The following is an 18566-nucleotide window of genomic DNA, read 5'->3' as shown; positions in this document are numbered from 1 at the left end:
GCTCTTGAAACCTCATAACAAGTTAAGGTTCCTGTTAGATTTGATTACTGTTAGTTCTGTGCATAAATAGAAAGTTACTGTTTTTACTCTTACTTCAGCATATTTCGTAGATATTCTTCAGCACCACAAGAATAGTCTAAGTCAACAACAACTGACAATAATATACCTGGCAGTAGGTGAAGAAAAAGCAGGTGAATGAACAGCAGATTCAAAGTAAAGAAGGGAATGGAAAAGTCACTGCTATCACGTGAAAGCGTCCAAAGGGCCCAATGAAGCTGAAGCCTGGCTGGATTGGGAGCAAAATGTATCATAATGCCTTGTTGCAAAGCCAAACAGTGAGCAAGATCAGTACATCTTGGCATGGCAGCACAGTTACCTCACTGCACCACAGACCTGGGTTCAATTCCCGCCTCAGGCAACGGTCTGTGTGGAGTTTGCTCCCGTTTCCTCCCACAATCCAAAGATGTGCAGGTTAGGTGAATTGGCTATGCTAAATTGCCCGTAGTGTTAGGTGGAGGGGTAAATGTAGGGGAATGGGTCTGGGTGGATTGCTCTTCGGAGGGTCGGTGTGGACTTGTTGGGCCGAAGGGCCTGTTTCCATACTGTAATTAATCTAATCATCTTGATTGCAAAGGTGTGCAGATGTTCAATCTCCAGAAAATGCTATTTTTGAGGAGGCAAAATTTAAAAGTGCACACTGCATCCTGTAGTAAAAATCAGTACATTCCTCAATAACCTATGCAGAAAACTGTGAATGTGATATCTTAAGGGAAGAATAATTCAGAGGTAGGATTGCTGTTGGAGTTTCAGACAAAACATTGTCAGACTACTTGCAGTTGAGAAAAGACTTGACATTAACAAAAGTCATTCCCTTGAGCAGCAGGCTGAGGTCAGAAAACAACTGTTCAGTGATGTGGAGTGACATTTATTTTTAAAATATTACCATCTCAGTGGAGGTTGTTAATTATAAAAGTGAAAAAGTGACTCTACAAAGGCAAAGAAACACAACAATGGTGTATCGACCAGTCCAAGTAGCTGCCATTGGTGGATGGCACTGGTATTCAAACTGTCAGGCTGAAAAGGCCAATTGCCATTTTTGTCAGAAAATGTATCACTGTACAGCAGTGTGTCCCAGCAAAAACCTTAATTTGCATAAGCAAAACTAGGAACTGACAAAGGAGAGCAAAATCATGATCATGCGATGTGACATACATCACCTGTTGTGATGATGCACATGCATATTACAGTAACCCTTCATACTACATCTCCCCTCTAAGTTTCTGACACTACATCCCATTTTTTACAAGGTCCATGACTGTCAAAAGCCATCATTTGGCCTATTTCTAAGGTACTTTTTATATTATGTTTTCACAGATGAACCATAATACTGCAAATCACTTCCACCCATAGGCCATAGACATCACTGCTTTAGAATTGTCCTGTGGGTTACGTTTTGAAGGTGTTTGGCAGCTTGCCTGATTTTTCTAGGTTGACAAAACTGGAACCCTGATAAACAGATTACTACCTGACGATGACCTTGGCTTCCTGTGTCCCAAATCGCATGAGGGCTCACGACAAAGCCAAGACCTAACTGCTGCATTAGACAGCGATGAAAGCAAAGGGATTCCTTTCCAAAGGCGGCTGAATTCTAACGCGAACATGATTGATTTCCATTTCTTGTACTCTAAAATTGGCCTTGACTCACATGAAAATGTTGAAGCTACATGACAATATAGTGAAATGACAGACTGGAATGGAAGTTGATGCTTCAGATTTGTCATCCAGCAGCTGGTTACAACGGCCAGAATTTCTGAATGAGGTGCTGAAGGCAGTAGCTTGGAGTGTCCTCGATGGATGCAATCCTTAAGTTAGGACCAGAAGTTGCTGCCAGCACTTAGTCAATTTAGACAATGCCAGGTGACTGTAAACCCAAGATGGTGGAACCCATTTACCATTTGGATCAATAATACGTCATCTATTTTCCTGACAACAATCTATGAACCTCAATTTTGAAATTCTCAATTATCTGCTTCCCAGGCACAGAGGTCCAAATTTTTATTAAAACTTGTAAAAAGTATTTACTGACAATATTTGACAGGGTCCAGGAAAGATTTATGAGAATGGTCCCAGGGTTGTGAAATTTCTTTTATGCAGAAAGTTTCGAGAGGTTGAGTTTGATTTCCCCTAAGGGGAGAATATTACGAGAGGATTTGATAGGGTTTTCAAAATCATGAGGCATCTGGATAGAGTCAATTGGGAGATATTCTGTTGACTGAAGGGTCAAAACCCGAAGACACTGATTTGAAGTGTTTTGCAAAGGAAATGACACTGATATGAGGAAAAACCTTTCAATGTAGCTCATGGTTAGAATTTGCAATACCTTTTATGATGAATGTGATGGAGACAGATTTGATCAAAACTTTCAAAAGAGAAATGGATAAGTATCAGAAGAAAAATGGTCACAGGGTTGTGGGGAATTAGCAAAGAATGACATGGGGTGAGCTGCTCTTCCAAGGAAGCAGCAGACTACAATGGGCCAAATGGCTTTCTATGGTGCTGTAACCATAATATAATTCAATATAATTATAAAACATTGAATTATTTTCAATGAGGTACCAGATGGAGTGATGGAGGCTGGTACAATTACAACATTTTAAAGGCATCTGGATGGATAGAGGAATAGGAGAGGTTTAGAGGGATATGGGCCAAATGCTGGCAAATGGGACTAGATTAATTTAGGGTATCTGGTCAGCATGGATGAGTTGGACCAAAGATGCTGTACTTCTCTATGACTCTAAGACTCCAAGAATGAACCTTGGTCGATCTAGATGTTGTGCATTTATGAGTTAGTTTCCACAGTAAAATATCAAAAGAACTTCTTTATAAGCAGTGAAATGTAGGTTAACAGGATTTTACACACTGTGAATAGAATCTGATTGCTCAGCTAGTATGTCTGAGGTGTAACATTTTTATGATTTAAATCATTGCTGCTGTGCATTAAATCAATGCCAAATGCTCAAAGTAGTGTTCACCTTGTCACTGGTATTGCATCACAAGAGGAATGGTTGTGCTATACAGCTGTAGGAAACACTTATGTACTATTTATACAATACCCTTGGGGTAGTGTTCAGAAAAAAAAACATTGAATTTTATGCAAAACACTGTAACTTTTATTGACTCATCAGACAGCTAGCAGAATTGCCATCCGAACTTTCCTGCTGGACTCAGGAGTGATTAAGCCTCTATTTTGAATGTTGAAGCCTCTATTTTGAGAGTGTTTAAGTCTGTATTTTGAGAGTATTGAAGCTTGTATTTTGAGAGTGTTTAAGCTTGTATTGTGAGAGTGATCAAGTCTGTATTTTGGCAAATATTTACTTTAGGTTACAAAGTGATCATTGACAGTAATCACGAGTATCAGACAGCAATTAATAAGACATTGTAATAAACAAAGGCTCCTACTCTGCAGTGAATCCATGGTTGTGACGTGGATAAGATTATGGTTATGATTCTGATACAACCTTATAAAACTGTTCTAAGTTCATTTATTATATAGTTGACACAAAGTTATTGCCTCAAAAGTAAAAAATGCTTAATGCATTTGTCTCATATTCCTATTTTAACAGCATTAATATCTCTATTAAAATAGCTAATCAAGTAATTTCAGATGATTTGTTTATACAATAATATTGTTCAAGTGATTTCAACGCTATCATTTGCTGTAACTAATCGGGTAAGATTTCAACCAATGAATGCCAAAAAAAATTCTGATAGTGCTTAATTTAAGAACCTCATGCCTTGTAATGTTGTTACAAATTTGAACCTGCTCTAAGCATACTTCCAGTTTGAGTGGTGCTAATGAATAAAGCCCACATTATTATGTTCAGGAGTATGTTCTTGCTCTCAATGTCTCAATATGCAGCATGTAATCCAGGCAAGATGAAAGCTACCAATAGTCCTTTATTCTAACTGGATATCATGGATTGGAATTGTTATACTAACAACCAACTTGCTAACACAAACTCGACACAGGGAGCAATCCCTGTCAGCACAAAAGCAGGATTTTAGGCCTCACTCATGGAAGACCTGTGACTGCAAATGTTTGGCTATGCATCTGCAATAAACTTGACAATGAAGAGGACAATAATATGTTACAATATCACTGGCAACAGCTGATGGGCAGGTAACAGAAGGGATTTGAAACAGCTCATTGGTGCATCGAAAGACTGTGATGCTTATCAGATGGAAGAACACCCCTTCCCTGACAGACTTTCCATTAAACATTTATTCGTGTTTTTCTTTACAGAGGATTGGCACCTCTGAGGTATTGACTAATAGAATGTTATAATGGAGCGTCGGAGGGTGAGGGGTGACCTTATAAAGGTTTACAAAATTATGAGGGGCATGGATAGGGTAAAGAGGGGAAAGATATAAAAGAGATCTATGGAGCAACTTTTTCACACAGAGAGTGGTATCTGTATAGAATGAGCTGCCAGAGGAAGTGGTGGAAGCTGGTACAACTGCAACATTTAAGAGGCACTTGGATGTGTATATGAATACAAAGGGTTTGGAGGGATGTGGGCCAGGTGCTGGCAGGTGGGACTAGATTGGGTTGGGATATCTGGTCGGCATGGATGAGTTGGACCGATTCGTCTGTTTCCATGCTGTACATCTCTATGACTCTGTCATATCAAATCAGCACTTCTCCGGTTAATACTTTCTGAACTAGATTGGGTTGGGATATCTGGTCGGCATGGATGAGTTGGACCGATTCGTCTGTTTCCATGCTGTACATCTCTATGACTCTCTGACTCTGTCATATCAAATCAGCACTTCTCCGGTTAATACTTTCTGATCAGACAGAAAGCGTTTTGTGTTAAAATAAATTTACTAAATTGAATAATACTTCCTAAATAAATGTGATTAAATACAGGTGATTTGAAAAAATACTCATCCTGATTTTCAGGATGTCACACAGTGATGTTAACATTGCATGTCTGCCCCATAATGCAACATGTGTTCTTTAGATCAAAGTAGCTGTCTGTGAATTTAAGCATTGAACCAATCGGAGCTACGGGCAGAGGTACTGTTTGAATGTTCCAATCAATGAAACAGAGCTGAGACATTAGGTGCGCTGAATCTTCCATATTTTGGCTAAATGTGAATTGCATTGGATTTAATTGAAGGATTCTAATCATGAGGCCTTTGAGATTTGTCACAGCATCTTACCAAAGTGTCTCATTAACTATCTACCCATCCCACCTGTCACTTCTTACTTCCAGTTCTATCCCATTTCACTACATGCTGTCACATGATAATCACTACCAATAACCAGCTCTCATGTAGGCTACCAAGCTCTCCAATGCTGCTGTGCCTACCTTCTACTCCTTGAGTTACCCCTTGTGTTTCCACGTATGTTTGCATTTCTACAAATGCCTGCCCCAACCTTGACCCCCACCCATTTTGATAGCTGACACAGACCCTAAGTGCAACCTCCACAATGATCAGCAGTTGGACCCCAGGATTGTACATGCTTCAGACCTCTAGCTGACTTTGAATAGTGCCTCTAGACATGGCTGATCAGTCTGCTGACCATTGTCTTTGTAGTTCCCTGACAGGGCAATGTGCGTTTCCCCTGACTGCTGCTGTTGGCAAGATCATGAGTAGCCAAAACTGATACTGATCGTGGCCAAACCTAGTAGTGTGTGTGTGGATTGAGCCTGTGACTGACAGCATCAGGACTCCCATCCAGTTTATGACCTGGCCCTCTGTTTGAATAAACATGCAGTGTGTTTGCTTTGCAGGCAGCTGCCATTTGCTATAGGTGTTATATTGATACCTTGGTGTGCCATATGGAAAGATATTTTCCCACTCGAGTTCAAACCCTGATAATGAATACCCTATCTGCCTATCTGCACAAAGGAGTATGTCAATGGGGGAGGTGATGGCTTAGTGGACTTACTGCTATTTATCCAAGGATGGAATTTGAATTCAATTTTTAAGAATCTAGAATTGAGAATCTACCAATGACCGTGAAACCATTGCTGATTGTCTGGCTCACTAATGTCCTTCAGGGAAAGAAATCTGCCATCCTCACCTGGTCTGGCACACATGTGACTCCAGATCCAAAGCAATGTGATTGACTCTCAACTGCCCTCTGAAATGGCCTAGCAAGCCAATCAATTTAAAGGAAGCTAGGGGCGAGTAGTAGATGCTGGCCAGCCAGCAAAAATCACATTCAATAAATGACTGAAACAAAAGTGCCAATGCGCTGATATACAAGGCAAGGCAGGGTGTATACGCTGGGCTCGAATTGAGTCAGAGAACTAGCAAGCAACCCTGAGATGCAACTTGTTCCAATCCATGAGCTGTTCTTGTGCAAAATATCTTTGCAGCAGCCTTTCAATGCTTATTGTTGGTGAGCCCAGCATTGGAGATGTATGTTTCTGAAGTGTCCTGCAAGTGGGTCAGAGAGTTATCATGATGATCTTGAGTTGGCAAATGCCACTTTTTGTGAATGAGGCTGGTGGGTACTGCTCTGACGTCCATAATGAGAATGAATTCTCAACCTCTCCTTATTCAGCATGTTGGTAAGATAGAAAGCTGAGTATTAATCGGGCAAGTTGCAGCAGAATAAGACATTTAACAAGCTGTAATCTCCCATAATTGGCACTTTGCCTCTACCTAATGAGAAACTTACCTTGCCAATTGCCAGTGCATAATTGCTGCTGTGAGTTACTCCCAATTTCGAAGTAAGCCTCACCAGACCTCTTATTACAATTTTGCCCCAAATCTCAGCATAACCCACAATACTCAGGCCCCTATTACCTCCTTCCCAATTATCTTCATTCCCACGAATCATTCTTCATTCCCGAATAGCTTTTTTCTCCTGCTGTTTTAATTTGCACAAAGACATTTTAAAAATCAATTTTGAAGTCTATCTTTCACCTGAAATTCAGAAAGAGTCTGATGATTACTGTATTAAACAGGCAGCACTCTTTTTAATTATTAATTAATTTGAAATTGTGGTTTCAAGCAAATCATTTTTGACACACAAGAATTTTATTTATATTTATTCCCACTTGAACTAGTTGTTCAATATTGTTGGGCCCAGATAATTATGTGCCAGATATTTAGCAGTCACAGTAATTTTACACTGAGTGTGATTGAGCCACCTCTGGAATAACTCCACAGGGCCTGGTATCCCATCACCAAGTCACCTTTTATTCACTTACAGAGAGGCTTTGACACTGATCCAGCTCCCTCAGAGCCAGCTGTCAGTGAATAGAGCCTCTGACACTCCTGTTTACAGTATATCTGTTAGCCAGGGCTCCCTGATTGGACCAGATTAACAGTCCCATTCAGGGATCTCAGACACTATGAGGTCCACCTGGCTGACCTCATTACAATCACTAGACTCTTGTTTATTTTCTTTTTCCTGTGCTTTGTTGTCTCTGGCCCCGAGAGAGGTACCAATGGGAATCCCTTATCTAAGATTATTTTTATTCATGTACTGTGAGCTTTGGTGGTCAAGACTGGTCAAGTCAGCACTTTTTACTCATCCATATTTGTCCTTCAGAGGGTGGAGTTGAACTGCTTTCATGAATACAACTGTGGTACTTATTAAGCTATTTCCAACGGTAGTTAAGCATCAGGTACATTATTATGGTTATTAAGTTGAGTCACAAGTAAGCCCAAATGGGTAATGATGGAAGATTTACTTCCTCAAACAGCATACATGAACTACTTGGATTTTGGCAAAAATCCAACAGTTTCACAATCACCATTAATGATAATAGCTCTTTGATTCAGAGTTTATGTAACTAATTGAATTTAAATTCCCTGGCCAGCGTGGTGGAATTTGAACTCATATTTCCAGATCATTAGTTCATGCCACCGGATTTCTAGGGAAGTAGTAACATACCTAAGCTTTTGTCTGCATCTCATTTGGAGGCAGAGTTGGGATAATTTCACATGCTTGCACCTGAATACTGATATCTGCAAATGAAGGTGACCGCATTTCCCTTATACAAATGACTAAAGCTAGCAGAAGTTCTTATTATCTCGATCTTCTATTTTTCTTACATTCCTCCCCAGCTGTGTCTTGTTGACTTTGTGCTGACAGAAGCAACTCTTTTTGTTCTTTCCACACCTTCACTTACACCCATTTTACATTTATCTCTCTATTTTACCACCGATAGCACTCCTTTGTCGTTTCCTCTGAGCACCCTCGCAATCTATTCCACTCACTTTCAATCACTTCCTCAATCATAGTCTTGCAGTGTTTGAGACAATGTTGTAAATTGTCTACATTATAATGTTGCAAATATCATCTTGTGACAATATCAAACATTCCCGTGGACCTGGTGAGTGCACAGCGCCTGGCTGCTAGAACTGAATAGCTGACCCATCAGATAAAGTTGATTTCTCTGGAGTCTGGTGTTGCATCTTCCTCATGCGAGGTCAAGTCTTAACATAAGCCCTGACCCAGTCGTGATACAAACATGTTTCTCAGAGTGGAGCCAGAAAAGGGTGTGGTAACCACCACCCAATCACTGGAGGCATGTCTGATGCAAGGTTTCTTCCCCGTGGTGGCAGAGAGAGTTGGGTTTGTGCTGCTGGTGGCGGTGATGGTTGAGAGAAACGTGTTTGGGCCCAGTCCCTGGTGTGGGACCCAACAGCTTCAGCGGTGGCTGCATTGCTGAGACTGGCCCAGTGAGATGTTGACGACAGGGACAAGATAGTGCTGACGACTGGCCACATGGTTCTGCGTTGGCAGCACGGTGAAGTTACTCGAAGCTGGCCAACTGCTTCCTGTTGGTGTTGGTCTCTGTGTCGCGGTACAAGAGCCCAAATCTAGGCCTGTGGCTAATCACTTAAGAAGGACAGTGATGTTGAACTTTTAACTTATTCCTTCATTTTTCTACTTTGTACTTAAGATTTTGTACCTAGATACCTTTGAACCTAAGATGGCGCCAGGAATGGCAACTTTATGCACTTTTCACTGTACTCCTGTATCCCTGTACTTGAGTTGCACGTGACAATAAAATCTAATTCTAATTCTAGTTCATTGCTGCTAAGCTCTGTCAACAGCATCAAAAAACTCACTAGTTTATTGGCCTTTTCTAAAGAAGAGTGATATCAGTCTCAAAACATGAACTTGGTTTTTCTCTGCACAGGTGCTGCCAGGCTCGTCGAATTTCTCCAATGCTTTCTGTTTTTATTTCAGATTTCCAGCATCTGCAGTGTCTTGCTCTTATACTGTGATTCTTGCTGATAATCTTAACCTGGTTGGTACTGTAGTTACCAGTATATTTATAATTGTTAAGCAGCACTATGGAATCACATCTAACTTAATGTACATTCTGTGTTTTGCCAGGAGAGGTTGGTTGAATATGCTCAGTAGTCTGCCTATTGTGATCAGCCAAAGAACCATCACCAGTCTTTGGGATTTATGGCCTACATACCTTATGGGCAAAATGTCTTTTTGGCTTGACAGTAGTATCCTGTTCTTTGAATCAGGATAAGGTGAGGATTTTCAGGATCAAATAGTTGAGTTGTAAAGATCATATGTTTTTTTTTGAATATATTTGATTGTAAACTGAAATGGGGAAAAAAGACAGTTTTAAAACCAAGTACAAATGATGGAAATGCTGAATTTTTGAGAACACATTACTGAAAGACATTGTGAATTATGTTTACAGTGTAGGGGAGGTTGGGGGAGAAGAGAGATAAGATGGTATGGCAACAGGGTGTGTGCATTTCAGCTGGTAACAGATTACTGATTGGTTTGTGAAACTGTGATCAGTGTGGATACTGGAAGTCATCAGAGTCTGATGATGAGAGCTCTCTGATTAGCTCCTGGGCAGGCAAACAGATTGGGGGCTTGCAATAGAGAGTGAGATGTCTTGGTTTTGTGTCTTTTGTGTCTCTTCTCTCTCTGTTGTAAACACTCATGAAGCTTATAGTAAGAAAATTATTTTCTTTCATTAGTTGCTGCAAGCAGTTTCTTTTAACCATTAATGAAAAGGCTTTGTAATTGGTATGCCAATCACCTTGTGCCTCCTGCAAAGAAACAAAAGAACCTGGAACAAGAGATGGAAGAACAGAGCAGTTTCAGAAACAAAAGGAACATCTCAATGAATCCTTTGCATTGGTTCATTTGAACTGTGTTTCCCAAGTATTTTTCCCTCCTTTCATGACACCAATATTTCTTTATTTATCTGTCTGTATGTATGTAGAGGTTTCCAAGTAGGGTTAGAGTTTCAAGTAGTAGAGTGATATCTTGATGATACATAGTTTTTCATCTGTGGCCAGAACTTATCTATTTCTAAGTAGATAATAGTTCTTCGTAAGTACAGGAACCTGGTCAGTGTTTTCTGTTAAGTTGTTAATTTGGTAAATTGGAGACCTTGCATACTTTGAGTGTGTTATTACTTTTTGCTGTTGACCCCAGGGACTGGAGACTATTTGCACTTTCCCAAGTGGGCCCAGTTATAGAGTTATAGATTCATACAGCATAAAATCAGATCTTTTGGTCCAATCTTCCATGCCAACCAGATTTTACAAACCAGACTAATCCCATTTGTCTGCATTTGGCCCTAAAACGTTCCTATTCATGTACCTGTCCAAAGGTCTTTCAAATGTTGTGACTGTACCAGCTTCTATCACTTCCTTTGGCAGTTCATTCCATATATGCTCTACTATCTGTGAGAAAACGTTGCCCCTAAGATCCCTTTTAAATTGTTCCCCTCTCACCTTAAACCTATACCCTCTACTTTTGAATTCCCCTATGCTAGGGAAAAGACCTTTGCTATTCACCTTATCGACACCTCTCATGATTTTATAAAACTTTATAAAGTCACCCTTAAATCTCCTACGCTCCAGAGAGAGAAATGTCCCAACCTGACCGGTTCTGAGTGTGCATGAGTAATGTTTGATTAGAGCAGCCTTTATTCAGTAAGACAGCTTTGATGTGCCCCCTTGCCATTTTCACATCAAGCCAATGGCTCATGTCCTATTTTCCAGATTCCTGGAAGACAAATTTGTACCACATGGCACAAGAACAAAAGAAATAGTAGCAGAAATGTCATCCTTAAATGCTCCAAATCCCTAGGTTTCTACGTCAAGTCTAGATTTCTGCACTATCCCTATTTTTCTTGATTCCTTTATTGTCCAAAAACCACTTGATCTCAGTCCCAATAACACTCAAAGGCTGAACATTCATAGCCCTCATGGGTAGAGAGTGCCAAAGATTCACAACCATCTAAGTGAAGCAATTTGGCCTCATCTCGGATAAGATATGCCAATGATGTGCTTGGAAAAAGTGAGGATTGCAAATGCTGGAGGTCAGAGTCAAGAGTGTGGTCCTGGAAAAGCACAGCAGGTCAGGCAGCATCCGAGGAACAGGAGAATCGATGTTTTGGGCATAAGCTCTTCATCAGGATTCAATGATGTGCTTTCCAGGTTGTGATCCCACTTTAATCTGGTAAGAAATCCCCACCACAACCTGGGCAAAAAGTTACTGAGATAGTAGAGGCTGCAGGGAAAAGCCTTGCTGGTGCATCATTGAGTGGCTTCCTCCTCAGGGCTGGGGATGGAGATTGGCATTGACCTCCTTTTTGTCCAAGGCCATTGAGTTTCACAAATGCCTGCATAAGAGAATAGGGAGAAGCAGTTATGTAAGTCAGTTGTTTGTGATAAGAATGCGTTCTTGCTTGTATTAATTGGTGAGCAGTGTTGCACAGCACAATGAAGTTCTCTCATTTAACTGGATAGAGAGGTCTCAGAAGCCCACACAAGCGGTCACCATCTTCTCCAGCCAACATCAGCACCATTTTCTCTTGCTGGGTGAGGAATATCTGCCATCCCCATGCTCTTATACCACAGTTTTTCCTACAACGTGAAGCTTTGAACATAATAGAATTGTGGGGAGAGGTGGTGAGCTGACCAAGTTGGGAAAAGTTTAGTCTGTTGGAAAGATAAGCGGAGTTGGGGAGAGGCATTGAATGGACATGATGCATGCAGTAGTGTGGGGTGTAGTCCAGGAGCCTTGGTAAGAGAGGTGTGGCAGACCTGCTGAGTTTCTCCAGCAATTTTTGCTTTTGTTTCAGATTTCCAACATCTGGTGGCCATGTGCGAGGGAGCAGAGACAGAATAATTTCACTTTATCTTGCAGAGCACAGCAGGTCATTCACCTTTTGACAGTACTGTTGTGCATTAATTTTCACACTGGGCAGAGTACCAACCTGGGGGACGACCTTCCTCCACTCTGGCTGTGATTGCGGTATAATCTACTTTTGACAGTCTGGAGGAAACAGCCCTGTCCTTCTGTCATCCAAAGTTTTCAGGTCTCTATCCGACAAACAGGGGTGCTGTGTTCCCTTTCTGGGTCAATTGCTTGGTTATAATGGTGAAACAGCAGCCTTCCTGCTTTGGAGCATTGGAAGTGCACATCAGGAGCTGGAGCCAGCAGCATGAGCATGGCAACATCCCAGCAGCAGTGAGCAGCTCTGTCACATCTGCCAAACAATAACCTGAGCTGGGCACCAAAGATGCAGCTTGACAAATTAGCGAGCTGAACAGCAGACAGTTACCTGAGAAGCATCCCAATACGGGCCGTGACCAATCATCTGACAGGAAACTCAGAGTAAAATGGTTTTACCAAAAAAACGTAAAGATCCAATCCATTAACTATTTCTCTCACTCTCCACAGGTGCTGCCAGACCTGCTCAGTTTCTCCAGCATTTTTTGTTTTTTTGTTTGCTTATTGTTTATTGTCATCCCAAAATTATTTCGACATGATTTTGGCCAGTCCACTTATTAACATGAGAACTCTTTCAACTTTCCTCTTTGCTATATCCTGCATGCACTTCTTATTTTCATTTCCAATATGTACACTTTGCAGATCTTCAACTGCCTTGAAAAGACTAAATCATAATGATGTTTTTCTCTGCCCTGTTCCAAAGTGTCTTATCTCACAACGGCATACTATCTCCGCCTGACAGTGGATCAAAAAGTTATGATTGATTTTAATTAGTTCAATGGTTTAATCATTTTTAAACTGATCTATCTGTAAGATATCATCTTGCATAGAGAAATTAGCATATCATAAAAATCAAATGCATCACTAATGCAATTTGGGAGCAGTTAATTACTTTAATTTTTGAAGTATAAGCCCACACAAAGAAGTTTATGAGGTGCAGAAAAAGGGAAACAAGGTTTTCCATACTAATTATGAGATTTAATCTTTGCGCCAGGAAAAGTCAGTTTAAAATACGTCATAGTTTAACAAGTGAAGTTGTAACTTTATTTAATTGATGCAAAGTTGGCAGTACTTAAATATATTTGTTTTGGACTTCTGTATCAGAAACCATTTAATTTTGCCATTGCATTCCTTCTCACATTATATTGTTTTGTGAAAGCTCTGTGACAGAGAGTCCAATACAGGAAGCACTTCAAACAGAGACAGCATCATTTTTTTAAAGTGAAAACCAAAAATGCTGGAAACACGCAGCAGGTTGGGCAGCATCTGTGGAAAACGGGACAGCGAGTTAACATTTCTGATACATGATGTTTCATCAGAAACAACTTATGTGTGAGATGTTACTGTTTCTAAACAGGTTTGCTATTCATGATAGGAGAAAGTGAGGACTGCAGATGCTGGAGATCAGAGCTGAAAATGTGTTGCTGGAAAAGCGCAGCAGGTCAGGCAGCATCCAAGGAACAGGAGAATCGACGTTTCGGGCATGAGCCCTTCTTCAGGAATCGAGAAGAAGGGCATTCCTAAAGAAGGGCTCATGCCCGAAACGTCGATTCTCCTGCTCCTTGGATGCTGCCTGACCTGCTGCGCTTTTCTAGCAACACATTTTCAGTGCTATTCATAATAGGCAATAAATTCTGGCACATGAATCCCATGAATGAATAAGTAAACAGTATGAAGCCAGAGGAAAATAGAGCATGACAATAACAAAAGGGAAGGGTCTGTGTTTTTATTTAGAGAGCACGCTGATTAAATCTCAAAAGGGATGATGGTGCAATGCAGAACATTATGGACCAGGCCAGACCCCTCAAAACATTTCAAGAGGGCTTGCCTTATGAAGAAAGGTTGACTAAGCTCGGACCTTTCTCTCTGGAGAGAAGGAGGAAGAGAGGAGACCTGATCGAGGTGTACAAAATAATGAGAGGAATAGATAGAGTCAATAGCCAAAGACTTTTCCCCAGGGCAGGATTGACTGGTACGAGAAGTCATAGTTTGAAGATATTAAGAGGAAGGTATAAAGGAGACGTCAGAGGTAGGTTCTTTATGCAGAGAGTTGTGAATGCATGGAATGTGTTGCCAGTTGAGGTGGTGGAAGCGAAGTCATTGGGGACATTTAAGCGACTGCTGGACATGCACATGGATAGCAGTGTGTTGAGGGGTGCATAGGTTAAGTTACTACATTTTACATTAGGATTAAGTCTCGGCACAACATCATGGGCCTAAGGGCCTGTTCTGTGCTGTACTTTTCTATAAGAAGGTAGCCCAGCCCCTAACACCGCTAGTTGTTTTAAGTAGGTGTACAGTGGATATTCCAGGAGAGATGCAGCGGGTCAAACCACTTAGTTTTAAGCAAAATCAAATTTATTTACAAGATTACTGAAGGAAACACAAACAAAAGACAACAGAATACCGAATAACAACCTATCCAAAAAACCAACAGATTAGCCCAACAAATCATGCTGCTCCAAATATTTGCAACAATCCCCATAAACACCCCTTGGCACTAAAGGTAAAATTAAACACAGGATCTGACAGAAGAGAAGTCAGAAAGAAATCAGCATGGACTTACTTCTTGGGTCCAGCAGCTCCCTGAGTCCTGCCTGCTAAACCAAAACCAAACCAGAGAAAAGCTTAGCTGGGAGAACTGGCCACTCCCCTTTCATTGTATAAGTTTTTTTTAAAAGTTGAAAGCCTTTTGCATGAGGCAGTATCTGTTAGCTATAATCAAACTCACCCTGAAACCCTTCCACTTAGACTTTTCAGAGTCTGTGTCTTTTACGACCTTTCTGAAAAGGAAACCAAGGACAACATCACCTTGTTAAAGGAGCAGCTTTTTCGCAAGAAAGTGATGGTAATGGGATCCGTATATAAACATAAGATGAAAGTCAGGCAGACTCCAGGTGTTTATGCAACTTCACTGGTGAGATACCAAAAGGAAATCCCTACTCCGTAACTCTTCCCCTTTCAGTTCTTCTCGTGCACTCAGCTTCAATACCTAGAGCCTGCAGTTTGACAGATAGGATGGTTAACATAGAAACATAGAAAACAGGAGCAGGAAGAGGCTATTTGGCCCTTTGAGACTACTGTCCCAACCAACACGATCATGCCTGAACACCTAACTCATGACCTTGTTCCCATTTTCTTCCCATAGCCGTTGATCCCTTTAACCCTAAGAAGTGAATCTAACACCTTCATAAAAAACATTGACTATTTTGGCCTGAATCTCTTTCCATGGCAGAGAATTTGACAGGCTCACTGCTGTCTGGGTGAAGAAATTTCTTCTCATCTCAGTTGTAAGTGGCCTAACATGTATTCCTTGGACAGTGACCACTGGTTCTGGTCTCGGGAATATCCTTCCTGCATTTATCCGATGTAGAATTCTTGTTAGAATTTTATAGGTTTCATTCTTCAAACTCCAGTGAACTCCAGTCTGTCTGTCTTCCACCCAAAGTTTATTTACAACTCCCATTACAACCACTTTTTGTATTTTAACAACTGATGCTCCTTGACTATGCACTTGCTTAAAAGCTGTGGGTTTATGAAGGCCACCTTAGGAGCAGGAGTAGGCAATTCAACCCCTTGTGCCTCTTCCACCATTTAATAATGATCTGAGGCCTAACTCCATTGAATTGAAACCTCAGACCTGAACTATTGGAGTTGATTTGTTTTTGCACAGAGAATGGTTACCTGGTGAATGCAGCTTGCTGCTTACCTCTCTGAGCTTCCATTTACCAACATGTCATTTCATGTTCGATGGACAATGTCCACTAGCAGCCTTCATTCACAATCATCATCATTGACAAACCAGCAGCCTCAGGGCTAATATCGAACTAGTACAGAATAATACACTTCAGCATTTCACCACTGCATGTACCAGCTCACTGACACCTTACTGGTTTGTCAATGATAATACTTGTGAATGAAGGCTGCTAGTGGACATTGTCCATCGAACATGAAATGACATGTTGCTAAATGGAAGCTCAGAGAGGTAAGCAGCAAGCTGTATTCACCAGGTAACCATTCTCTGTGCAAAAAAAAATCAACTCCAATAGTTCAGGTCTGAGGTTTCAATTCAATGGAGTTAGGCCTCAGATCATTATTAAATGGTGGAAGAGGCACAAGGGGTTGAATGGCCTACTCCTGCTCCTAAGATGGCCTTCATAAACCCACAGCTTTTAAGCAAGTGCATAGTCAAGGAACATCAGTTGTTAAAATACAAAAAGTGGTAGTAATGGGAGTTGTAAATAAACTTTTGGTGGAAGACCAATGCTCCTGCCAGGTTCACAGACCCATCTCATAGATTTGCAAAGGAACATGAATAGAGCTCTGGCTCTATCACAATGCATGTATATGACCTTTGCCCTCAGTGCTCATTGAAGTGCAAAACCTTGGCTGTACCCAAGAACATAAGGGTTGGACATCTGCTGTTATCTGGCATACTTCTCAGATATGAGCAATACTTCAACAATAGAACTTCAGTCATCCTTGAGATATATGAAGAACTGCTTAACTCTGAAATGGTACCAACCCAATCAGATCCTACTGCTAAAATAATAGTCAATTTGATATGTGAAGGTCAACACTGCATACAAATAAATGTTTGTCAGTACGGAAATGAAACATTGCTAAAAGGAGACTAGAAGTTGAAGCTTTTTATCTTGTGCTCATTGGAACCAGAATGCAAGAAACAGATGGGAAGAAGGAAACACCATTTCATACTGGATGATGAGAGAGAGAGCTGATTGATTGGGCCTTAATTAGTATGATGATGCAGCAAGAACAGTGAATTATCAATCTTCATTCTCAGACCAAACAAGGAGATTCCTGTCGGTCAGGGCATTGCAATGTAGATGCACCTGTGTATGAATGTCTCCAAGACCCCATGTTTTTGAAAAAAAGATGCAGCAATGTATATACTAAAGTGCAATGTATGTTCCTTTGCCTATGCATAACAGGGTCCCAAGTATTGATGTATGTAGCCTCAGACATGTGCAAATACATCATACTGTGAGTTCAGCTGATGATCTTAAACTGGTTTCCGATGCAAATTCTACCACAGTCCAGGTTATTTAATAATTTGTTTCAAACCGCAAAATCACATCTAATGGTGGATAGACCTTTCTGAACTTTGTGAGCACAGGTTGGTTGAGCAAAAGTAGTTTACTGCCACTGCAGATTGTCAACAGGACATGTTGTTTGATACAGTCCACCAGACATTAGGATATATGGCCTATATACCAGGCATTGCACTGGCACTGAAACTCATATAACACATTACTCTTCTTTGTGGAGGTAAAACTTCTTTTTGGCTTGACAGAAGCAGCTGATAAAAAAAACCACATGGACTTACTGCATTGCAGCAATGTGAGACAACTCACTTCCCCTGTTACTCAGATTTTGAGACACTTTCCACTTCCAGGGTAATCTGACATCGAGGGTTACTTCATGAGTTTTTGTGACATACAACAAATGATGTTTTAATCAGGATATTCTTTATCATGCAAGGTAAACTTGATATGCCTTGTCACAGCAGCAAGCCTACACAGTGAGCAAAACCACCCAAGGCTGGGATTGAACTCAGGTTCTGGGTGCTATGAGGCAGCAGTGCCAACTATTGAACCACCATGGCACCCTTCCCAAATTCTAATCTCAGCAATCACAAGATAAGGCAGTTTATCCTTAGCCAGCTGCTCACTGTGTAATAAAATGAAGAATTGTTGATGCTGGTGATCTGGAACAAAAACAGAATTTACTTATGGAACTCAGGTCAGGCAGCATCTGTGGGAAGAAAGCAGAGTTAACATTTCATGCCATTGGTTTCTTCCCACAGATGCTGCCTGGTTCACTGAGCTCCACCAGCAATTTCTGTTTTTATTTCAGATCTCCAGCATCCACAATTCTTTGTTTTATTGCACAGTGAGCAAATGGCTAAGGACCTTGTCAGGAGTTTGCTGAGATTTGTACTTTGGGAAGGGTGGAATGGTGATGCAGTGGTTAGCACTGCTGCCTCACAGTGCCTAGGACCAGGGTTCAATTCCAGCCTTAGGAGACTGTCTGTGTGGTCTTGAATTGAATTGGTTTGATTTATTGTCAAATGTACCTAAGTATAGTGAAAAGCTTTGTTTGCAAGTACAGATAGATCATAGAAAGCAAGGACATATGGATCGTAGGGTGAAAAATAGGATGTGCACTAGACAAGATCAACATTAATAAGTTTGCATGTTCTCCCCGTGTCTGCGTGGGTTTCCTCTGGGTGCTCCAGTTTCCTCCCACAGTCCAAAGATGTGCAGGCTAGGTGGATTGGCCA

The sequence above is a fragment of the Chiloscyllium plagiosum genome, chromosome 10 (genome assembly GCF_004010195.1).
Source record: "Chiloscyllium plagiosum isolate BGI_BamShark_2017 chromosome 10, ASM401019v2, whole genome shotgun sequence".
In the NCBI taxonomy this organism is placed as follows: Eukaryota; Metazoa; Chordata; class Chondrichthyes; order Orectolobiformes; family Hemiscylliidae; genus Chiloscyllium; species Chiloscyllium plagiosum.
This window is presented reverse-complemented; position numbering follows the sequence as displayed.